At 41.3% G+C, this 26276-nt stretch overlaps 1 long non-coding RNA gene and 1 pseudogene across 1 annotated transcript in view; both read left to right on the top strand.

Moving 5' to 3' along the window:
• The window catches only part of LOC110125913 (uncharacterized), a 129942-nt gene that overhangs the window by 30699 nt on the left and 72967 nt on the right, over positions 1-26276 (top strand). The window lies entirely within an intron of this gene.
• Positions 1368-1719, top strand: LOC139038377 (small ribosomal subunit protein eS25 pseudogene; annotated as a pseudogene).

The raw sequence follows: 26276 nt of genomic DNA, 5'->3' as shown, positions 1-26276 counted from the left end.
GGAAAAAGAGTCCTACCAAATTAACTTATTAACTTTCTTAAAGGGCTGCGTTTATGGAATTCCTCCTTTCATCAGACAGTAGAAATACCTGCTGGTATTCACACTGCAAGTTGAATTGGAGGTTGAGTGTATGTGGTGGGTGCTCGGGGGTATTGCCTCATCTCCCTTTGGGAACAATGCATTCATTCCTCCAGTGGGTGCTGATGTTGTCTGCTGATGGCTCACAGCTGGATTCCTTCCCAGGCATTACCCTCAGCTGAAGAGAGCTGCTCAAACCCATTCCCCCTCCCTGAGGGAGCAACTCATTCCCAGTGACTGGTTGTTGCAAGTGTCGTAAAGTAGGAGCATGGAGGCCTGGCTCCATGGCCTCCACTTGGGGTAGCTCTGATGGTCTGTCCTGACCCCAGATTTCCCCATGAGGTTGGCTGAGAACTCTGGAAACAACATTGGCCTTTGTCCCATGTGTTGTCATCACTGTCTCCATGGGTATTGATCCAGAGTTGCTTTACCCACTAGACTAAGGTTTCCCCAAGTAGAAGGTATATACCTCAGGTAATGTACACAGTACCTACTGGAGGCCAAAGGAGAAATTAGAACTTCTATTTATATGTTTATATCTGGAGAACGGGAGTTGCCAAAGTAGACTGGTGATTTTTTCACTTTTAGCATCCTGGGACCTTTTGCTATGAATATGTCCCCAGGTAAGTGCCTCTATTGTTCTGTAGTCACTGAGTCATATCTAACTCTTTGTGACCCTGTGAACTGCAGCATGCTAGGCCTCTTTGTCCCTCACCATCTCCTGGAGTTTGCCCAAGTTCATGTCTGTTGAATCAGTGATGCCATCCAGCCATCTCATCCTATGTCACCCTCTTTTTTTCCTGCCCTAAATGTTTCCACACATCAGGGTCTTTTCCAATGAGTAGGCTCTTTGCATCTGGTGGCCAAAGTATTGGAGCTCCAGCTTCAGCGTCAGTCCTTCCAATGAATATTCAGGATTAATTTCCTTTAGGATTGACTGGTTTGATCTCCTTAAGTGGCTCTATAAATTATATTAAACTAGAATGAGATCTCTCCAATATTTCATAGTGTGACAGTGACATGGTGGTTGACCGGTCATCAGATGGCAAATCATGAACAGTCAAAAGCAAAGAGGAGTTTTGTGTTTTTCCTTTCTGAAAAGCAAGTGTGCTGTGTTTACTGATGTTCCTGGGATAACGTGTCTGTCAGCAGCATACTGCTCACCCAATATTAAAAAATAAAAACCAAAAGCTGTTCAGTCTACCCTTTGATTAAAAGGGGGAAATTTGCCTTATTGTCCAGCATCTTAGTGAGGCGGCATTGGTTGTAGATCCTATCCCAGCTTCTCTATGCCGCCCAAGGATGACAAGAAGAAAGACGCTGGAAAGTCGGTCAAGAAAGACAAAGATCCAGTAAGCAAATCTGGGGCAAAGGCCAAAATGAAGAAATGGTCCAAAGGCAGAGTTCGGGACAAGCTCAATAACCTAGCCTTGTTTGACAAAGCAGCGCATTACAAACTCTGTAAAGAGGTTCCCAGCTATAAGCTTATAGCTCCAGCTGTCGTCTCTGAGAGACGAGATCCGTGGTCCTCTGGCTAGGGCGGCCTTTCAGGAACTCCTTAGTAAAGGATTTATTGAACTAGCTTCAAAGCACGGAGCTTAAGTGATTTACACCAGAAACGCCACGGGTGGAGATGCATGAACACGCCCCACCAGTTGTGCATTGTGAAAAACAAAACTTTATTAAATAAAAAGGGGAAAGATTTAACAATGTTTGAGAAAATGACTCCCATTTTCAAAGGAACTCATGCTTTGGGGGAAATATTTTGAAAATGGTGTTTAGAGACAATGCCATCAGTACTTGATTTTTTTGGTCACTGCATATAAAAGTGTGAAACTTATTTTAAAAAACCCTTATCTATGTGCTTAATCTTAGAAACAGTACTTCATAATCTTTTTAATAATCTTAAATATAAAGAGGTTTGGTGATGGTGGTGGTTTAGTCACTGAGTTGTGTCAGATTCTTTGCAACCCCATGGACTGTAGCCTGCCAGGCTCCTCTATCCATAGGATTTCCGAGGAAGAATACTAAAGCGGGTTGCCATTTCCTTCTCCAGAAAAGGATCTTCCCGGGTCTCCTGCACTGCAGATGGATTCTTTACTGCTGAGCCACATGGATTTTTAAATCAATTTTTGCCCTCAAATATAAAATGATGATATTAATAGAACATCTTCTGGTTAGTTTGCTGCAGGAACCACTGGTTGATCAGGAAAGATGAAATTTTATTAGTCAAATTTTACTAGCTCAAAAATGTTTGCAAAATTGGAGGCAGAATTGAAAATGAATATCATAATGTAGCCAGCATGGAAAACATTAATTGGACTAATGAGTCTTCAGGAGCTATCTTGGTTAGTTGTAAGGGTCATTGAACCAAGTACTGAAATCTTTGGACTTAAAACCAATATGTGCCATGTTACAAAATGGAAGCAGCATTTTATTTATTTATTTTCATTTATTTTTATTAGTTGGAGGCTAATTACTTTACAATATTGTAGTGGTTTTTGCCATACATTGATATGAATCAGCCATGGATTTACATGTATTCCCCATCCTGATCCCCGCTCCCACCTCCCTCTCCACCCGATTCCTCTGGGTCTTCCCAGTGCACCAGGCCCGAGCACTTGTCTCATGCATCCAGCCTGGGCTGGTGATCTGTTTCACCCTAGATAATATACATGTTCTGATGCTGTTCTCTCGAAACATCCCACCCTTGCCTTCTCCCACAGAGTCCAAAAGTCTGTTCTGTACATCTGTGTTTCTTTTTCTGTTTTGCATATAGGGTTATCGTTACCATCTTTTTAAATTCCATATATATGCGTTAGTATACTGTATTGGTCTTTATCTTTCTGGTTTACTTCACTCTGTATAATGGGCTCCAGTTTCATCCATCTCATTAGAACTGATTCAAATGTATTCTTTTTAATGGCTGAGTAATATTCCATGGTGTATATGTACCACAGCTTCCTTATCCATTTGTCTGCTGATGGGCATCTAGGTTGGTTCCATGTCTTGGCTATTATAAATAGTGCTGCGATGAACATTGGGGTGCACGTGTCTCTCAGATCTGGTTTCCTCAGTGTGTATGCCCAGGAGTGGGATTGCTGGGTCATATGGCAGTTCTATTTCCAGTTTTTTAAGGAATCTCCACACTGTTCTCCATAGTGGCTGTGCTAGTTTGCATTCCCACCAACAGTGTAAGAGGGTTCCCTTTTCTCCACACCCTCTCCAGCATTTATTGCTTGTAGACTTTTGGATAGCAGCTATCCTGACTGGCGTGTAATGGTACCTCATTGTGGTTTTGATTTGCATTTCTCTGATAATGAGTGATGTTGAGCATCTTTTCATGTGTTTGTTAGCCATCTGTATGTCTTCCTTGGAGAAATGTCTGTTGAGTTCTTTGGCCCATTTTTTGATTGGGTCATTTATTTTTCTGGAGTTGAGCTGGAGGAGTTGCTTGTATATTTTTGAGATTAATCCCTTGTCTGTTGCTTCGTTTGCTATTATTTTCTCCCAATCTGAGGGCTGTCTTTTCACCTTGCTTATAGTTTCCTTTGTTGTGCAAAAGCTTTTAAGTTTGATTAGGTGCCATTTGTTTATTTGTGCTTTTATTTCCAACATTCTGGGAGGTAGGTCATAGAGGATCCTGCTGTGATTTATGTCAGAGAGTGTTTTGCCTATGTTCTCCTCTAGGAGTTTTATAGTTTCTGGTCTTATATTTAGATCTTTAATCCATTTTGAGTTTATTTTTGTGTATGGTGTTAGAAAGTGTTCTAGTTTCATTCTTTTACAAGTGGTTGGCCAGTTTTCCCAGCACCACTTGTTAAACTTCCAGGAAACAAAAGCCCAGGACCAGATGGCTTCACAGCTGAATTCTACCAAAAATTTAGAGAAGAGCTAACACCTATCATACTCAAACTTTTCCAGAAAATTTCAGAAGAAGGTAAACTTCCAAATTCATTCTATGAGGCCACCATCACCCTAATTCCAAAACCAGACAAAGATGCCACAAAAAAGAAAACTACAGGCCAATATCACTGATGAACATAGATGCAAAAATCCTTAACAAAATTCTAGCAAACAGAATCCAACAACATATTAAAAAAATCATACATCATGACCAAGTGGGCTTTATCCCAGGAATGCAAGGATTCTTTAATATCCGCAAATCAATCAGTGTAATACATCACATTAACAAATTGAAAGATAAAAACCATATGATTATCTCAATAGATGCAGAAAAAGCCTTTGACAAAATTCAACATCCATTTATGATTAAAACTCTCCAGAAAGCAGGAATAGAAGGAACATACCTCAACATAATAAAAGCTATATATGACAAACCCATAGCAAGCATTACCCTCAATGGTGAAAAATTGAAAGCATTTCCCCTGAAATTAGGAACAAGACAAGGGTGCCCACTTGCTTGTATATTTTTGAGATTAATCCTTTGTCTGTTGCTTCGGGAAGCAGCATTTGAAAAGCAAGAAAGTATGTTCAATCACATTCGTCTAACTAAAAATACATTATTATTATTATTAATTATTTTGGTAAGAATGAAATCTTTGTATCATTAATAAGAAGTAAAAGTAACTTAGTCATAACTTATATACTTATATATAATAGAAATAAAAACACATGTATTAAAGATGCCTGTTCAAACATACATATTTTTTCCTATACACAAACAATAAAATTTGGAACCTGCTGTGCTCTACTAAGTGATTCCCAGATGGCTCAGAGGGTAAAGAATGTGCTTGCCAATGCAGGAGACTCAAGAGACTGGGTTTGATCCCTGGGTTGGGAAGATCCCCTGGAGCAGGAAATGGCAACCCACTCCAGTATTCTTGCCTGGGAAATCCCATGGACAGAGGAGCCTGGTGGTCTATAGTCCATACGGTCAAAGAGTTGGACATGACTGAGCACACACAGAAAATAAAATGCTCTACTAAAAGCTTCCCAAATCTTTTTCAACATTTTATCTTCAATGCTTAGCAAATAGTAGATGCCATTGAAATGATTAATTAAATAGAGTGACAGGTTAAAGCAATTGATGGATGAACAGCTACTGGATGGATAGATGGACACAGAGGGAAGCACACATTGATAGATGGCAGCACCTTGCTAGTTATTAGCAAGGGACACAAAAGCAATGCAAGTCCTGGTACCTCTGCCCACGCAAGCTTACTATCCAGCCTGGGAGAAAAGTACGCTTGCAGGAGACAGTTCAGCAAAAGCACTGGGCACTTGGTGATTAAAGACTCAGTTAAGTAGAACCACATAAATGCATTAAGTTATGCTGTTTCGTTCCATGAACCTGGAGCAAGCAGATCAGGGTTGAAGGCTGTCCTCTTCCACTATCCAGCTCTGTATACTAATGACTGCATAGCCCCATGAGTGTTAGTGGCGTTAATCAACCCCCCATCTTGAGAAAATAATTTTCCTACTTAAGAAATATTTTCTAGTTGCAGCTTTCATCAGTTCAGTTTTTTGGTGTGAGAGTTTCCCTTCTAAAACTATAATTACAGCTTCAAGTCTGGGAATGCCTACAGAGGATCCCTGTAATTTCTTATTGAGACATTGTAACAAAAGGGAAGAAAAAGGCAAAAAAAAACCACAACAAAACAAAACAAAACAAAACCCACCCTTCAAATCCTCCTTAACTTAATTACTGACATCTTCATACATTGACCTATTTAGGAAACCCAAAGGGAACATGGACATTTCCTCAGTGATTCCCAACTTCACCAAATGCCATCTTTTATGTAGCAAGGATGTGCTTAAGGCTGGGGAGATTATGGTGATTAAACAAGCCTTTAGGATAAAAAAAGGACTTTTATAAAAGCAAGGAAAGGATTTAACATTTTTGTGTCAGGCATCGTTCAGACAGTCATGTAGCATACATTCACTGGCACTTGTGTACTAGGCTTAGTCCTGTGTTGCTGATACAAAGATAATTATCAAACGCACAGATCAAGAAGGAACCAGATGAAAATTCTAAAACTCAAAAATTCAACAAACAAAATTAAGAACTACATGGAAGGAATTTGGACAACTGAAGAGAGAAAGAAATGCTTCCCTAGTAGCTCAGCTGGTAAAGAATCTGCCTGCAATGCAGGAGACCCTGGTTCGATTCCTGGGTCAGAAAGTTCCCCTGGAGAAGGGATGGGCTACCCACTCCAGTATTCTTGGGCTTCCCGGGTGGCTGAGACAGTAAGAGAAATAGTAAACTGGAAGGTACCTCAGAAGAAAATATTGAATGAAACAAGGGGAAGCAAAGGATGAAAAGAATAAGATTAAGAGCTATACATCAAGCTGTGTGAAGGCTTCATTTATAATAAATTGCAGCCTAAATAGAACCAGAGAATGAGAAGTCATATTTGAAGAAACAATGACAGATATTTCAAAATTTATGAGACATCAAACCATAAAATCAAGAAGCCCTGAAAAACGTAAATAGGATAGCTATAAAGAAAAATATACCCAGATATCTTGTATTAATGCTGATAACAATAAAACCAAAGATTAAATCAAAGGAAGCTAGACAAAAAGGACTCTGTAAACTTAAAAAACAAGGCTGACAGCTATCAACAGAAACACTGGATGGTAGGCAGTAAGGAACAATAGTGTTAAAGTGCTGAAAAAATAAAAATCAATCTTCCAACCAGACTGCTGTACCCGTGAAAAATATCTTGTAACAATGGAGGCAAAATAGAGACATTTTCAGGAAAATTGAGAGAATATAATACTCATACTAAAAGAAATACAAAAGAGTATTCTTCAGGTAGAAGGAAAGTTACCCCTGCTATGATTAATTAAAATTATACACCCACACATACATATTTAAAATAAACAATAACAGGGACCTCCCTGGTGGTCCATTGGTTGAGAGTATGTCTGCCAGTGCAGAGGACTAAGATCCCACATGCCACATGTCAGCTAAGCCCATTCACCACAACGCGTGAGCCTGTGCTCTCAAGCCCGAGCTCCGCAATAAGAGAAGCGACTGCAGTGAGAAGCCTGCACATCGCAGCTAGAGAGTAACTCTGGTCACCACAACCTGAGAAAGTCCATGTGCCACAGCAAAGACCCAGCACAGCCATAAATAAATACTAAAATGAAATACACAACAGCAATGCTTATAAGTTAGAAAGGTGTTACAGTGTTCTAAGAACTTTGCATTGTCTAGGAAATGGGTAATACTAGAGTTAGATAAATCAAGGGTGTGTATTGTGATCACTAGAATAACTACTGAAATACCTATAAAACAGTATATAATGTCTATGCAAATACATGAAGATATGAAGGATATGAGATAATAAAAATTTTCTATCAATCTTGATGAAGTCAAGAGAGAAATAAAAAGAATAAAATAAGTAAATGAATACAATGTACTTAGTAAGACGGTAATTTAAACCCAAAGCATCAGTAATCACATTAAATGTTAATAGAATAAATGCTCCTGCAAGAAACATAGATTGTTAGAATGGATTTTCAAAAATTCTGGCTTATGAATCACACTTAAAACATAAGACAGAAGAACAATTATAACAAAAGAATGGTAAATGAAAAGAAAGGTGGTGTGTCATATATATATCACACCTAACAGGCTTAAGGGCCAAGAATCGCAAGATACAAAAAAGGACATTTTGTAATAAAAATAGATTCCTTTTGCCAGGAAGATATAACAGTTCTAAATTTCTGTACACTTAATAAGATAGTCTCAAATACATAAAAGTTAAATTTGATGGAGCTGCAAGGAAAAAATACATGAATTTGCTGCCAGAGTGAGAGACTTCAACATATTTCTCAGTAACTAATAATAAATGGAAAAATTATAATATTTTCTGTAGAGTGACTATAAAGACAATTTAGTCTTTTCTTTAGTATGGTTAATTGAAATTTGATTTTTTTAACTGATGATATTTCAGGACGATTTCTTTCAACTTTTCAGGCCACTCTTGGTAATGTCAAAATTGGGACGATCTCTATCAAACTTCTTTCATGTATGAGTTATAAAATTAGGAAGAATTTCCACACACTTGCTTTTGCACCTCATTTTTTCTCTACTACCCTATATGTTTGTTGCCAGACTCTATAGAAACCAGTTATATCTTGATAAGCAATGTCTGACCCTGGCTATTATTTGCATCCTGACTCTAGATAGGTTGCCACAGTGGGCAGGAAGAGTATTTCTGAAAGTCATTCCTTTCTGCCTGAGCTAACAATAATGTCACTGTACATGGAAGTGATTGGAGCCACACAAACATATCCCACTAAACTCACACTGGATAAATCTACTTATTTTTTTTAAAAAAATTATTTATTTTAATTGGAGGCTAATTAATTTACAATATTGTATTGTTTTTGCCATACATTGACATGAATCTGCCACAGGTGTACATGTGTTCCCCATCCTGAACCCCCCTCACACCTCCCTCCCCATCCCATCCCTCAGGGTCATCCCAGTGCACTGCCCTGAGCACCCTGTCTCATGCATCGAACCTGGACTGGCGATCTATTTCACATATGATAATATACATGTTTCAGTGCTATTCTCTCAAATCATCCCACCCTCGCCTTCTCCCACAGAGTCCAAAAGTCTGTTCTTTACATCTGTGTCTCCTTTGCTAACTTGCATACAGGGTCATCATTACCATCTTTCTAAATTCCATATATATGTGTTAATATACTGTATTGGTGTTTTTCTTTCTGACTTAATTCACTCTGTATAATAGGCTCCAGTTTTGTCCACCTCATTAGAACTGAGGTGCATTCTTTTTAATAGTTGAGTAATATTCCTTTGTGTATATGTATCACAGCTTTATTATCCATTCGTCTGCCTGTGGACATCTAGGTTGCTTCCATGTCCTGGCTATTATAAATAGTGCTGCTATGAACATTGGGGTACACATGTCTCTTTCAATTCTGGTTTCTTCGGTGTGTAGGCCCAGCAGTGGGATTGCTGGGTCATATGGCAGTTCTATTTCCAGTTTTTTAAGGAATCTCCACATTGTTCTCCATAGTGGCTATGCTAGTTTGCATTCCCACCAACAGTGTAAGAGGGTTCCCTTTTCTCCACACCCTCTCCAGCATTTATTGCTTGTAGACTTTTGGATAGCAGCCATTCTGACTGGCTTGAGATGGTACCTCATTGTGGTTTTGATTTGCATTTCTCTGATAATGAGTGATGTTGAGCATCTTTTCATGTGTTTGTTAGCCATCTGTATGTCTTCTTTGGAGAAATGTCTGTTTAGTTCTTTGGCCCATTTTTTGATTGGGTCATTTATTTTCCTGGAATTAAGCTGCAGGAGCTACTTGTATATTTTTGAGATGAATTCGATGTCAGTTGCTTCATTTACTTTTATTTTCTCCCATTCTGAGGGCTGTCTTTTCACCTTGCTTATAGTTTCCTTTGTTGTGCAAAAGCTTTTAAGTTTAATTAGGTGCCATTTGTTTATTTTTGCTTTTGTTTCCATTACTCTGGAAGGTGGGTCATAGAGGATCCTGCTGTGATTTATGTCAGAGAGTGTTTTGCCTGTGTTTTCCTCTAGGAGTTTTATAGTTTCTGGTCTTACATTTAGATCTTTAATCCATTTTGAGTTTATTTTTGTGTATGGTGTTAGAAGTTGTTCTAGTTTCATTCTTTTACAAGTGGTTGTCCAGTTTTCCCAGCACCACTTGTTAAAGAGATTGTCTTTTCTCCATTGTATATTCTTGCCTCCTTTGTCAAAGATAAGTTGTCCATAGGTGCATGGATTTATCTCTGGGCCTTCTATTTTGTTTCATTGATCTATTTTTCTGTCTTTGTACCAGTACCATACTGTTTTGATGACTGTAGCTTTGTAGTATAGTCTGAAGTCAGGCAGGTTGATTCCTCCAGTTCCATTCTTCTTTCTCAAGATTGCTTTGGCTATTTGAGGTTTTTTGTATTTCCATACAAATTGTGAAATTATTTGTTCTAGTTCTCTGAAAAATATCATTGGTAGCTTGATAGGGATTACATTGAATCTCTAGATTGCATTGGGTTGTATACTCATTTTCACTATATTGATTCTTCCAATCCATGAACATGGTTTATTTCTCCATCTATTAAATCTACTTCTTAAGCTGAATTCCCCAAATGATGCAACTACTCCCACATCAATCAACATGAGGGAAAGTATGACAGAGAGAAGGCTAGAGTGTAAACAGACAATGGTTCTAACCAATTATGGGTAAAACATCTTACCTGGTACACTTCATAAAAGCCCATGACTATATAGATCCTTGGGTTTCCCAAGTGGTGCTAGTGGTAAAAAATATGCCTGCCACTGCAGGAGACACAAGGGATGTGGGTGTGATCCTGGGTTAGGAAGATCCCCTGGAGTAGGAAATGGTACCCTACTCCAGCATTCTTACCTGGAAAATTCCCTGAGCAGAAGAGCCTGTCAGGCTATAGTCCATGGTGCCACAAAGAGTTGGATACTACTGAGTGACTGAGCACACACACACACACACACACATATACAGAGATCCTTAGAAGGGGACTTTGGTTGTGAGAGACCCTGAAGGTTCTGCCTGATACAATTCAGTTCAGTTCAGTCACTCAGTAGTGTCCGACTCTTCGCGAATCCATGAATTGCAGCACGCCAGGCCTCCCTGTTCATCACCAACTCCCGGAGTCCACCCAAACCCATGTCCATCGAGTTGGTGATGCCATCCAACCATCTCATCTGCTGTCATCCCCTTCTCCTCCTGCCCTCAATCTTTCCCAGCATCAGGGTCTTTTCAAATGAGTCAGTTCTTCGCATCAGGTGGCCAAAGTACTGGAGCTTCAACATCAGTCCTACCAATGAACATCCAGGACTGATCTCCTTTAGGATGGACTGGTTGGATCTCCTTGTAGTCCAAGGGACTCTCAAGAGTCTTCTCCAACACCACAGTTCAAAAGCATCAATTCTTCCATGCTCAGCTTTCTTTATAGTCCAACTCTCACATCCATACATGACCACTGGAAAAACCATAGCCTTGACCAGACGGACCTTCATTGGCAAAGTAATGTCTCTGCTTTTTAATATGCTGTCTAGGTTGGTCATAACTTTCCTTCTAAGGAGTAAGCATCTGTTAATTTCATGGCTGCAGTCACCATCTGCAGTGATTTTGGAGCCCAGAAAAATATAGTCAGCCACTGTTTCCACTGTTTCCCCATCTATTTGCCATGAAGTGATGGGGCTGGATGCCATGATCTTAGTTTTCTGAATGTTGAGCTTTCAGCTAACTTTTTCACTCTCCTCTTTCACTTTCATCAAGAGGCTCTTTAGTTCTTCTTCACTTTCTGCCATAAGGGTGGTGTCATCTGCATATCTGAGGTTATTGATATTTCTCCCGGCAATCTTGATTCAAGCTTGTGCTTCCTCCAACCCAGCATTTCTCATGATGTACTCTGCATAGAAGTTAAATAAGCAGGGTGACAATATGCAGCCTTGATGTATCCCTTTCCCTATTTGGAACCAGTCTGTTGTTCCATGTCCAGTTCTAACTGTTGCTTCCTGACCTGCATACAGGTTTCTCAAGAGGCAGGTCAGACGGTCTGGTATTCCCATCTCTTGAAGAATTTTCCACAGTTTATTGTGATCCACACAGTCAAAGGCTTTGGCATAGTCAATAAAGCAGAAATAGATGTATTTCTGGAACTCTCTTGCTTTTTTGATGATCCAGCAGATGTTGGCAATTTGATCTCTGATTCCTCTGCCTTTTCTAAAAGCAGCTTGAACATCTGGAAGTTCACAGTTCTTGTATTGCTGAAACCTGGCTTGGAGAATTTTGAGTGTTACTTAACTAGCATGTGAGATGAGTGCAATTGTGCAGTAGTTTGAGCATTCTTTGGGATTGCGTTTCTTTGGGATTGGAATGAAAACTGACCTTTTCCAGTCCTGTGGCCACTGCTGAGTTTTCCAAATTTGCTGGCATATTGAGTGCAGCACTTTCACAGCATCATCTTTCAGGATTTGAAATAGCTCAACTGGAATTCCATCACTTCCACTGGCTTTGTTTGTAGTGATGCTTCCTAAGGCCCACTTGACTTCACATTCCAGGATGTCTAGCTCTAGGTGAGTGATCACACCATTGTGATTAACTGCTTGATTAGTTCATAGTAAATCTGCCCTTGCTTGGCAACTGGTCAAGAAGCTCAATAAATGTTTGTTGAATGAATAAATTGGGTTTCCCTTGTGGCTCAGCTGGTAAAGAATCTGCTGCAATGTGGGAGACCTGGGTTCAATCTCTGTGTTGGAAAGATCCCCTGGAGAAGGGAATGGCTACCCACTCCAGTATTCTGGCCTAGAGAATTCCATGGACTGTATAGTCCGTGGGGTAGCAATGAATTGGACATGACTGAGCAACTAATTTGTGTGAGTCTTACCAACTGAAATAGAGACTCACCATAAACAACCAGTACACCATCCTGATGAGAACCAGCTGACTATTGGCATGGGCCTCCCCAGTGACTGTTTCAGTGGAATCTTACTGTAGAGTTACTTTGGCCCCAGTGACTGTTTCAGTGGAATCTTACTGTAGAGTTACTTTGGCCCAAGAAACTGACTCAGTGACAGTTTATCCCTCATATATACTTAAACAGTCTAGATTCAACCTGGGGCCACATCACAGAGCATGACTTGAGTTTGTGAACAAGTTACATGAATCCAAATTTAGCCCCTCCAAAATTGCCACCTTGGTCTTGAACAAAGCATAAAATTTGGGACAATCAATTTTGGTCTTGAACAAAGCATAAAATTTGGGACAATCGATTTAGCACTGCCAGGATTTAATGATTTAAAGCCAGATTCTCACCCATGCTCAAAACATAGAAAACTCAGCTGCCTGGCTGTTAAGTGTTTTTGTTTTCTGTTCCCTTGAAATCTATGGGTGTGTCTTGCACCTCGAATAAATCCTTTACCCATCTGTGGTTTTAAACAACACACATTGGTTATTTAGAAAATACTCCCTCCATGAGTTATATAGATCTCCCAATTATTGACATTTTTTATAATACAATATCAAAGCATCACATTCATATTATTCCCAGCATTAGGAAGCTGTTTGAAATTCTAATTTTCACTTTGAAAACTGAATGTTATAATAGACAACAAATGTTGTTTTTCTTGAAATGACTTGCTCACTTCATTTATTTTTTAGCTTTATTGAGATATAACTAGCAAATAAAATTGTAACATATTTAAAGTGCACTAGGTAATAACTTAATATATGTATACAGTGTGGAAACATTCCCACCATCCACATAGTTAGTAGGTACATCATCTCACACATTAACCTTTTTTTGTGTATGTGTGAGGACACACTTTCTACTCTCTTAGCAAATTTCAATTATATGATACAGTGTTACCATCCATAGTCACCATGCTTTACATTAGATCCTCAGACCTTATTCATTTCAGAGCTAAAAGTTTGTACCCTTTTACCAACCTCTACTTCCCCTACCTTCCAACCCTAGTAAACCTTTCTCCTCCTCTGTTTCTATAAATTTGACTTAAAAAAAATTCCATGTGTAAATGATAGCATGTATTATTTGTCTTTCTCTGTCTGGCTTATTTCACTTAGGATAGTACTATGTTGATTCATGTTGATGCAAATAGCAGAATTCCCTCTTTTTTAAGGCTGAATAATATTCCATTGTGAGTGTGTGTGTGTGTGTGTGTGTGTGTGTGTGCATGTACATACCTTGCCTTACACAAGTTTAAGATATTTTATTATGTTTTTGTTAAGAAGATTTATAGTGTAATTTTCACATCTAGGTCTATGGTTCATCTTGAATTGATGTTCGTTTATGGTATAAGACAGAGATCAAAGTTTATTTTTTACATGTGTATATTTAGTTGTTCCACCACCATTTACTGAAAAGACTTTCTTTTCCTTTCCCCCTTGACTTGCACTGGTATCTTTATCAAAACACACATCATCACACACACACACATATATATATGCATATATATATATGATGTATATATGTATGGTGAGGTATATATATATATATGCCCATTTCTAGACTCCATTCATTTCCATTGATTTCTTTGTGTACTTGTAATTAACCATTATTTAATTACTATAGCTTCATAGCAAAGTTTGAAATATGTTAATGTACATCCTCCAGCTTTGTTCTTAAAATTATTTTAGCTATTCTAGGTTCTTTCCATTTCCGTGTATGTCTTAGATCAGTTTACTAATATTTACAGAGAAAGCCTTTGAAGATTTTGACTGGAATTCATAGAATCTATAGATCAATTTGGGGATCCATAATTAATTATTTAACAAAATTAAATATTGGGGTCTATTAATATAGTATGTCTTTCTTTTTTTTAATCTCTGTTATCATCTTTCATTTATATTAGCAATGTTTCATAGTTTTTACTGTAGCAGTCTTCACATCTGTTGTTAATTTATTTCTAGATATTTATCATATTTTTTAGTTTATCAATGTTTTCTTATTGTTATAACTAGTATGCTCATTTTTCATTACCTTCCACATCCTAAATATAAACAGAACCCAAATGCAATATGGTTTTAACATGCTATGCAATTCGTTGTAGGTGACTTTATGATTTACTTAAAGAACCTCTTACTGTTGGGAATTTTGGTTATTTAGAGAAGGAATGGCTGCCCACTCCAGTATTCTTGCCTGGAGAATTCCATGGATGGAGGAGCTTGGCAGGCTACAGTCCATGGGGTTGCAAAGAGTTAGACTTGACTGAGTGACTAACACACAAATTCTATTCGCTGTTAAGTAATACTGAGCATGGAGTATATTGAACAAGATACTGTTCTTGGCACTTTGTATTAGCTCACTTAATGCTCAGAAAATCAGTTTGTTAATCTCTGATTCTCTGTCGAGGATAAATCACTAGACATGAAATTGATAGAGAAAAGGGTGTACGTGTTTGTAAAGCTTTGGCAGACAAATAGAAACTTCATGCCAGGTTATTTCAGAGCAGCCAAACTAACAGTGTTGCACAGTCTACACCTTGGCATCTAGTGTGTAAGCTTAAAAACTCAGCCCACGGGTAGCACTACAATAAATCTTTGTCTAAGGGCTAAAAGGATGAAAGAATGTTTAGATGAGCCACAGAAGCCAGAGGTTAGCTCAACTGGTGTGAACTTCTCTGGATTTGAGCCAGCTCTGTGTTTGTTCACCTGTCTTAATAAACTTCAAGTGAAAACCACAACCATCAAGAGAATCCACATGGGTTAAATAATCACAAGCAGTTAATTACCTTCATCATTAGAGAAATGGGTGATGACATCAGTATAGATTCATATCAGAGTCTCCCCTCATTTATCTGATTTCATACTTGTATCCATACTGGTTTTGAAACCCTGGATCACACTTCATCTTTCCTCTAGAAGTATCTAAGATGCACTGCCTGTATCCACGATGCCAGTATGCAGCACAAAGGACATTAAGGTTCTGAAAATCTCCTGGCTTATGACATTATCGCATCACTTTGATTTGATGGGCCCGGGAAGGTCATGCCTGTTAAGTGTCCCAGAACACATGAGCCGAATAACTGGACAGACCATAAATTAGAGGAAGACGGTTTTGCGAATCAGTTACCCAAGAATCTTGTGAGCAGAGTCACAGAGGGTTCACTTTGCAGTTATATTTCCAAAGATGCTGGTAAGCAAATAGCCCTGGAACACACAGCTGGTATCTGTCTCTGGAGCAAAAGGCAGGTTTGTTTGCTGACCTTTCATGTCTCTCTCCAGGGCCAGTGTTAGGCAGGTTTGCTTATAGCCTCTTTAAAAGATTTGACTTTCTTAAGGTCATGATTCCTCTCCTCTAACACAACCCACTATGTTTGCAAGAGTTGCCTGCCCTTCCCTGCATTGATTGGTGAGAACTGGGCATTGGAACCAGTACCAGTGATGATATTGTGGCTACTATGAGTCATAAGCTGTCTTTGGTCTCTGACCAGGAGTTTTCTATCTTCTGCCAGCATCCATGAATTTTGGTAGGGTAACTTGTTAGATTTCGAGTAGGGTAAAATTCCAGACCCTTCACAGTTATTTTTTAAAAAAATTTTATTGAAATATAGTTGATTTACAAGTTTGATTTAATTTCTGCTGTACAGCAAAGTGATTCAGTTTTATTTCTTTTTCATGTTCTTTTCTATTTTCATTTATCACAGGATATTGAATATAGTACCCTGTGCTATACAAGAGGACCTTTTTTTTTTTTTAAAAAAAAAAAAACAGATCAGCTAGCTTTTTAAAAAAGACATTCATTTGTTTTTATTTTGTTTTTTGGCTGTGGCAGGTCTTTGTTGCTGCATGCTGACTTTCTCTGTTGCAGTGAGTGGGGACTACTCTTCAGTGTGGTGTGTGGGCTTCTCAGTGCAGTGGCTTCTCTTGTTGTGGGGCACGGACTCTAAGTGCTCCGGCTTAAGTAGTTGCAGTGCATGGGCTCACTAGTCGCAGCTCTTAGGCGCTAAAGTGCCGGCTCAGTAGTTGTAGCACACGGGTTTAATTGTCCATGGCATGTGGGATCTTCCCAGACCACAGATAGAACCGGTGTCCCTTAACCACCAGGGAAGCCGTACAGTAGAATCTTGTTCACCCATTCTACATATAATAGTTTGCATTTGCTAATCCTGAACTCCCAATACATCCCTCCTCAGTGCTATCTGCCACCCTGCCACCTTGGTAACCACAAGTCTGTTCCCGCTGTCTGCAGACCTTGCACAGTTCTTACTGCAAGGTGGGAGTCCAGAGCTGAGGGCTGGGCTGAATTCAGAATTGCTGGTGAAGGTCAAAATAATGACACAACCTACAGGGCTGAGTAACTTCCTGCCGTTTTCCTCAGCACACAGGCACTGCGGTAGACTTCAGCCTCAAGCCTAGGGGTCATTGCTGAGTCCTGCCATAAGGGCCTGAGGGAGACAAACATGCACGTTAGTCACTCAGTCGTGTTTGGCTCTGTGACCACATGGACTGCAGCCTGCGAGGCTTCTCTGTCCATGGGATTCTCCAGGCAAAAATACTGGAGTGGGTTGCCATTCCCTTCTCCAGGAGATCTTCCTGACCCAGGGATTGAACTCGCGTCTCCTTCATTATAAGCAGATTCTTCACCAACTGAGACACCAGGGGAGCCCGAGGGAGACACAGGAAGAATAAAATGGAGGTGGGGGCTGCCAGACAAAAGCTAAAGACTCAGTTCAGTCAGTTCTTATTGCTGGTTAACAACCTGTATTAAAACCAAGACAGCATGGTGGGGGAAATATGGTGATGGGGAGTGACAGATAAACTGGTACTGCCTGTCCACTCAGCTAGTCTTCACTGCATCCTCACCATGCAAAGGTCAGCAAGGGCCTGTGGTGCACCCTTGTTCAGGGCTGCAGCAGAGCTCAGAGGATTCAGTGTATGATAAAGGGCTAAAGTCAAGAGGCCTGTGTAGTCAAAGCTATGGTTTTTCCAGTAGTCATGTACAGATGTGAGCGCTGGGCCATAAAGAAGGCTGAGTACTGAAGAATCAACGCTTTTGAGCTGTGGTGTTGGAGACTCCTGAGAGTCCCTTGGACTGCAGATCAAACCAGTCAATCCTAAAAGAACTCAATCCTGAATATTAGAAGGACTGATGCTGAAACTGAAGCTCCAGTACTTTGGCCACCTGATGTGAAGAGCCGACTCATTGGAAAAGACCCTGATGCTGGGAAAGATTGAAGGCAGGAGGAGAAGGGGATGACAGAGGATGAGATGGTTGGATGGCATCACCGACTCGATGGACATGAGTTTGAGCAAGCTCTGGGAGATGGTGAAGGACAGGGAGGCTTGGCGTGCTGCAGTCCATGGGGTCACAGAGAGTCAAACAGGTCTGAGCTACTGAACAGCAACAACAAAGTCAAGAGGTGACAAAGTGAGGATGTTATTCTCTCACACTGTCTGCTTCTCTGTTAATTAAGAGAATTAAATCTAGGGCTAGGCTAAAAATAATCATAGCCACCCTTTGTAGGACACATTATTGTAAGCACTTTACTGTTATTATCACTTAATTCTCACAGTAAGCCCATGAGGAGGGTAATATTATCCTCATGTTATGAATGAGGAATATAAGCCTGTGGGGCTCAGAACACAAAAAGAAGATGTAATTCAGTGGTGAGGAGCTGAGACAGAACCATGGAAGGACTCGGAAGAGCCTTTTCCTACTCCTACTACCTTTTCTGGGTGTCACCCTCCCAACCTCACTTTCCCGACTCCATCCACTATGCACCAATAGAAAAGGTTGGCCACTCTTCAAAGAGTTCTTCCTGGTTCTGTGCTGAACGACTCCTCACCTTAGGAGCCCTGATCAGGAAGTCTGCTTCCCTGTTCTGCTCACCTGTCTCTCCCTTTATCCTTTGAGGCTCCAAAGGCCAGAGACTGTATCTCCACAAATAAAAGTTCAAGGCAGGCAGGAAGGAACGACAGGGTAAGAGTAGGAGGTGAGAAAAGAATGGTTAGGGGGTGACTTCCCTGGTGGTCCAGTGGTTAAGACTCCATGCTTCCACTTGCAGGGGGCCTGGGTTTGATCCCTGGCCTGGGAACAATAATAGATCCCATGTGCCAAAACTGAAGGATACCACATGCAGCAATGAAGATGCTATCTGGCTGCAGCTAAGACACGGTGCAGCCAGATAAGTAAATACTAAAGGGGAGAGAGTGGTCAGGAAAGGACAGGGGCTCAATTCAAAAGCAGGGATGACAAAGTCAGCCAGTGGGAGAGGGGGTTCAATGACCAGGCCAGCAGGAACAGAAGAGGCAGACATCTGCTCCCAAACTCCCCCCTTGGGAATGGAGTCGAAGAAAGTAGTAAGTAAGCAGTGGGAGAAGAAGGCGTTTCCTCTTTCCTTAGCTTCCTGGAAGGGGAGGAGGGAACCTGGTGGGCCCCCAGGGAGTCAAGTCCTGCTGTCATCAGAGCCCATCTGGAGCATGGAGGTCACTTGTGCAACGTGGGTGATGGGGCCACCCTGGGGCAGGGTCAGATGAAGGGTCTCCCAGCTCTGTCATTTGAGGGACTGGTGACAGATCTGAGAAGAGAGAGGAGACAGGGAGAATAGGACCCTAAGAAGACCCATCTTGAGGAATGGTGAGAAGATCAGTTTTTTGTGTCTTCTAGGAGGAGAAGAATCAGAAAGGGAAATTTTGGTCAATATCCAGACTTGTTCCCCTCAGAGCATTCCTGGCATCATCTTTAGGAGGGAGTTCCCATCCCCGATGGCGTTCAGAGAATGTGGGATGATCAACATTAGCTGTGGAGGCAACTGGTGTGGGGTTTGTATCAGGATAGATACAAGGTCAAATCCAGGCTGCAGCACTTCCTTTCTCTTTAAAAATTGAAGTATAGTTGATTTACAATGTTGTGTTAGTTTCCGTGTACAGCAAAGTGACTCAGTTATGCATATATACAGGGCTTTCCCAATGACTCAGTGGGCCAAGAATCCACTTGCAATGCAAGAGACATAGGAGACATGGGTTCAGTCCCTGGGTTGGGGAAAACTCCTGGAGGAGGAAATGGCAACCCACTCCAGTCTGCTTGCTTGAAAAACCCAAGTACAGGGGAGCCTGGTGGGCTACAGCCCAGAGTGTTGCAAAGAGTTGGATATGACTGAGTGACTAAGCACACACATATCTAAGCACAAATATATTCTTTTTGGTATTCTATTCCATTATGGTTTAATATGGCTTATTACAGGGTACTGAATATAGTTCCCTGTGCTAAACAACAGTAGGACCTTGTTGTTTATTCATTCTATATATACAATGTTTTGCATCTGCTAGTCCAAAACTCTCAATCCAACTTTCCCCTGCCCCCACTTCCCTTGACAATCACAAGTCTCTTCTCTATGCCTATAAATCTTTTTCTGTTTTGTGGATAAGTTCGTTTGCAACATTTTCAAACTGTGATTTTGGATTAATGTCTTGAGTTCTCTGAATGTCTATTTCCTCCTGTTTGAAAAGAGAGAACACCTGTCTTGCAAGTTTTTTTTTTTTTTTTTTTTAGAATTAGAGACCATGTAAGAAAACTGTATATTTCAAGATAGATTTTATAGGGACTTCCTGGCAGTCCAGTGGTTAACAGTTCCTGCTTCCATTGCAAGGGGCAGGTTCATTCCCTGGTCAGGGAACCAAGATCCCACATGCTGTGAGGTGTGGCCAATAAAAACCAAAAAAAAAAAAAAAATGTTTTTTATAAATGATGGCTCTAATTAACCCTAATGATACAGAAAGGATCTTAGCATCAGATGGGTTCAGGTGAGAAGATGGGAACCAGATAGTCTTTAATGTCTTGTCCAAGATTCCAAGGAAATGAATTGAACTTTTCTGATGTGACTCTGGACAGTTTGCACTGCCCTCCATGCCTCGTCATGTTCATCTAACACTTGATGATGATTTTCCATGTTTATGTCCCTTGTCATTCCACAAAGAAAAAGATATGCTGAAGGGAGGAGAAAATATAAATAAATGACTGTGACCCTGAAGTGATGGTTCTAAGGGTGACAGGTGCTGGGGAAACACTGATCCAAATACCCGTCTTGGACCAGGCCAGGCGTCCAGTTGGCAGGAACTGTCTCCTCTCCCACATCAGTGCCTGGTGCCAGTTGGCTGCGTGTTGGTGATAGAGAAAGCTCCATTTGGCTCCCTTTCAGACAAGTTGAATGAACATCATTAGAGAAATGTAAAAGGGGTGATGGACGACTTGGATGAAGTCACAGAAAGAGCGCTGATCAAATTTGCCTCTGACTCGAAGCTGGGAGAGCGAGCTGAAAGGCTGGGTGACATAATCAAGATTCTAAAAGATCTAGGCAGGAAGGAACAATGAATTGAAATTAACTGGGTCAAATTTAATAGGAAAAATCAAGGCCCTGCATCTAGATTATAAAAAGAATCAAGTTTTTGCAAACACAGTGACAAAGACAGAATTTAAGATGAAAAAGATTGACTAATTGGCTCCAACAAACTATAAAACATGTGCATGCCAAAAACACTATAAACAAGATGAAAAGGCAAACAGTAAACTGGGAAAAATAATGACATCATATATGATCATGGAAGCGAGTTGATATGTTTAAGAGATCTTTCAAATCATTAAGGAGAAGAAAAATGCTCCATTTGAAAGATGAAGAATGAATGTAAACAGGCAGTTAAGAAAATAAGAAATCAAAATGGTCAAAGAGCATGTGAAAAATGTTTACCCACAGTATTTAAAATTACAAATAAAAATAAAAGTGGAATACCTTTTTGTGCGCCTACCAGATTAACAATGATTTAAAGGATCAATGATAGATAGTGTCAGGAGGCCTCAGGAGAAGCACACAGGCTCAGCCAATGGAGTGAAGCATAAATCAGGACAGACTTAATGGAGGCCAGATTGGTAGTATGTATCAAAAGTCTGAAAAATATCCAAATACCTTGCCCTGGGGCTCCACTTTAAGGAATTTATCCTAAGAAGAGAAAAATCAGGGAAGAAGTCACAGATGTATACCAGGGCATAAAAGCTTCCCAGGTGGCTCAGTGATAAAGAATCTGCCTGCCAATGGAGGAGATTCAGGTTTGATCCCTGGGTTGGGAAGATCCCTTGGAGGAGGAAATAAATGGCAACCCACTCCAGTATTCTTGCCTGGGAAATCCTGTGGGCAGAGGAGTCTGGCGGGCTACAGTCCATGGGGTCACAAAAGAGTAGGACACGACTTAGCAACAACAACAATTCACAACAACATGATTTAGAAGAGAAGAAAGTTCATAACAATCCAATGTTCAACCATGGGGTATTTATAAATCAAAACGATGAAATCCTTGTAACTGTTGGGAATCACTGATGGCAGAGAACGTTCCCAGCATGTTGCTATGGCGCACAGGGAGATGGAGTCCTTAGGTCCAAGTCGCAGAAAGGGCTTGCTCCCACATTAGCTCCTTCAGGGTATGTGTCTCCTTTGGAGAGCCAAAGACATGTCCTTCTCAGCTGGCCCACCTCCAGTGACTGTTTGGAGCAGGGGTATAAACCCCATTTCCACCCAGCACAGAACATCATGGAACACCATTTATGCTCCAGAGCCCCCCATGAAGTTGGCCCCGGTTGTGTCAACGCTGTTGCTAGGAGATGCATACACACTTAGTGGCTCAGTTGTGTCTTTCTCTCTGTGACCCCATGGACTTTAGCCCACCAGGCTCCTCTGTCCACAGGATTTTTCAGGGAAGAAAGTGGACTGGGTTGCCATTTCCTCCTCCAGGGGACCTTCCCAACCCAGGGGTCAAACCTGCATCTCCTGCTTTGGCAGGCGGATTCTTTATCACTGTGCCACCAGGGAAACCTGCTGTTGGGAAATAATTCTTCATAAATATTTTCATATTTTCTTCTTAGTCTGAGATTTTTCAGCAAAGAGTGCTGGCAAAATTGGTTAAAGATGACTTTTAACAAAGAATTGCTAACGTGCCCTGCAAGTTAGAGATAGTGTATTGTTCCAATGTGATTTAGGGTTTGAGCTTCCTAAAGCCATGTTCTTACATTCTAGGGTAAAAAGCTTGGAGATGCTTTCCTTTCTCCTGCAGTGATATATATTTATATTCTAGAGTAAAGATCTCCTTTTGTCCAGAGGAGAGGATGGGCAGATGGGCTGGCCACCCTATATAAGCTCTAGTTTCATAATTTTCGAGTTGCAGCCTATGGTGCAGTCCTGATGAATGCACTGAGTAACATCTGGCCCTCATTGCTTTGTCCTGTGGGGACTGGGGTGTGGGAAACTGGTGCTAATGTGCTCTGTGACTGTAAAGCAGTCTGTTCTCAAGCCCATATGAAGATGCTCTTCACCACTAATTATTAGAGAAATGCAAATAAAAACTACAAGGAGGTACCACCTCTTACCAGTCAGAATGAGTGTCATCAAAAATTCTACAAATAATAAATGCTGGAAAGGGTATAGAGAAAAGAGAACTTAAACTGTTGGTGGGAATGTCAGTTGGTACAGGTACTACAGAGGACAGCATGGAAGTTCCTAAAAACACTAAAATTAGAGCTACCAAATGATCCAGCAATCCCACTCCTGGGCATATATCTGGAAAAAGCAAAAACTCTAATTTGAAAAGATTCATACACTCCTATGTTCATAGTAGCTCTGTTTATAGTAGCTAGTACATGGATGCAATGTAAGTGCCTATACACAGATAAATGGATAAAGTGTGATAAATATATATATATACACACACACACACACACTTACAATAGAATATTACTTAGCCACAAAAAAAGAATGAAATAATGCCATTTACAGCAACATGGATGGGCCCAGAGAATGTCATACTAAGCAAAATAAGTCGGACAGAGAAAGACACACATACAATATCACTTATATGTGGAATCTAAAATATAGTACAAAATAATTTATTTACAAAACAGACACAGGTTCACAGACATAGAAAACAAACGTATAGTTACCAAAGGGGAAGAAGAGGTAGGGATGAATGGGGAGTATAGGACCAACAGATGCACATGATTGTATATAAAATAAATAAGCCACAAGGATTCACTGTATAGCACAGAGAACTATACTCGATACCTTATAATAAAGTATAATGGAAAAGAATTGAATAAAAGAGGTGTGTGTATATATAAGTATAATAGAATCACTTTGCTGTACACTTGAAACTAACACAATATTGTAAATCAATGGTACTTCCATTAAAAAAAAAAACAAACAAACAGATTGTTCTCTCGGAGAAGGCAATGGCACCCTACTCCAGTACTCTTGCCTGGAAAATCCCATGGACGGAGGAGCCTGGTGGGCTGCAGTCCATGGGGTCGCTAAGAGTTGAACATGACTGAGTGATCTCACTTTCACTTTTCACTTTCATGCATTGAAGGCAACGGCAACCCACTCCAGTGTTCTTGCCTGGAGAATCCCAGGGATGGGGGAGCCTGGTGGGCTGCCGTCTATGGGGTCACACAGAGTCGGACACGACTGAAGGGACTTGGCAGCAGCAGCAGCAGCAGCAGCAGTCTGTTCTCTCAACCAGACATTCTATGTTTCCTACTAGAATCTCTCTATACATCTGCATTCTACATCAATATCCATCTACAAATATACGCATACATGTGTGTATGTTTGTATGTTGTGTGTACATATATATATATATAATATATATAAATATATAAACTTAGCACCTGTATTACAGGTTGCTCTCCTCTGCTTCCTACCCCTGTAGCCCCACCACACCTGTGGATCCTTGATAAACATCCTCCCCACCCCCCTGTCTCAGTATTTGCTTCTTTTATGTGAGGCTGTGTGGGAAAAGAGACAGGATGAAGCCACAGATTATAAGCGATGACTTTCTCCTGGTGATGTGCTGCCGCCGCCAAGTCGCTTCAGTCGTGTCTGACTCTGTGCAACCCCACAGACGGCAGCCCACCAGGCTCCCCCGTCCCTGGGATTCTCCAGGCAAGAACACTGGAGTGGGTTGCCATTTCCTTCAATGCATGAAAGTGAAAAGGGAAAGTGAAGTCGCTCAGTCGTGTGTGACTCTTAGCGACCCCATGGACTGCAGCCCACCAGGCTCCTCCGTCCATGGGATTCTCCAGGCAAGAGTACTGGAGTGGGCTGCCATTGCCTTCTCCGTCCTGGTGATGTAAATATGAATAATTGTTTTTCTGTGCTTTTCTATGCTGAGTTTCCTGCTTTGAACATATATTACTTTGAAAAAAAAGTTACTGAAGTGGAGTTAATTTACAGTGGTGTGTTGATTTCTGCTGTACGGCAAAGTGATTCAGTTAAGCATACGCATTCTTTTTCGTTATGGCTTGTCACAGGATACTGACTACAGTTCCCTGTACTGAGCACGTATTACTTTTAATTACAGGGCCCGCCGGAAGGCTCTTGCCATAAGCCATATTTAGCAGGAAGCGAAGGGACCGAGAGATAAAAGCTAACACTTACAGAATGCTGACTAGGTGGCTGGTGCTGTTTTGAGATGTCACGTTTAATTTCTCCTTATATCCTCCATGCAGTCTTTTGGGGAAGGTGTTGTGATCTTTTTCTTATCGATGGAGGAAACTGAGAGTCAGGAAGGATAAATCACGTGCTCACGGTGGGGGGAATCCAGGTGTGAACCCAGGCCGCTCCCTGCTTCTGATCCGCTCCCTGTCCGTGCCTTCACCGTATCCTCAGTTACAAGTTAGGTCCGGTCAGCCTTGAACGTCTCCTCTTCATCCAAACTCCAGACTCCTGTTTCACTGCCAAGGTCCCGGTGACCTGCCCCTGCCTCCATCGACAGCATCCCTTCGCATCACTCATCCCATGCTCTGCGCTCCTGTCCTTCGGTTCCTGATGCCGTTTTCCACCCTCGAAACCTCCGCCCCCACCTTTCCCATCGGCGGAGGGTGCTGTTCTTCAGCTTGGCGTGTGGCTGACGGCCTCCACCCCACCCCGGTTCCCTTCTTGAGATGCCTGCCCGGCCGCTCTCAGCGTTTCTCTTCCCTGCTCTCCCGTCACGGGCATCCTCCTAGTTCTGTTCGCCTGTGGCTCTTGGCACCTGGTAACGTCTGCTCTGCTCCCCTATCTCACGTGCGCTCTCAAGTCCTAGCTCTTCCTTTCCTGATAATGCTCCGCTGAGCGAGCGTAAAGGAAACACTGTTTGCCACCTCGTGTCTCTCTTTCCTCCCCCTGTGTCTCCTTTTCGGCTCACACAGAACCCTTGACTTCTGACCCTTCACGGCAGCAGGTGTGTGGAGGTTTCCCCCAACACCAAGCAATTCACCAGCTGTCTGTTCCACAGTTCCGCTCAGCGATCTACCCAGAGCTGGTGTCAGAGCTCACGGGTGAGGGGTCCCGTCCTACAGGACCCTTCAGATGCCACTGGCAAGCCCAGGTTATCACCTGTGCTTCTGACCACCCAACTGTCAATCAGAGATTCCAACAATCCCCTCCTTGGATCTGATTCATATGCTGGAGAGGCTCACAGAGCTCAGGGAAGCAGCTCACAAGTTCTTTAAAGGGTGTGATGAAGGATACAGATGAGCAGCCAGATGAAGGGAAGCGTAGGTAGGCTGTGGTCTGGGAGGGTTCTGAGTACAGGATCTTCTGTCCTCATGGAGTTGGGGTGTGTCACCCTCCCAGTGTGGAAGTGATCAACCTTCTGGAAACTCTCCAAACCCCAGTGCTCTTGGGATTTTATGGAGGTGTTCT

The sequence above is a fragment of the Odocoileus virginianus genome, chromosome 15 (assembly GCF_023699985.2).
Source record: "Odocoileus virginianus isolate 20LAN1187 ecotype Illinois chromosome 15, Ovbor_1.2, whole genome shotgun sequence".
Taxonomy (NCBI): Eukaryota; Metazoa; Chordata; class Mammalia; order Artiodactyla; family Cervidae; genus Odocoileus; species Odocoileus virginianus.
Note: the sequence above shows the minus strand (reverse complement) of the source record. Positions and strands in the feature narration are given on the sequence as shown.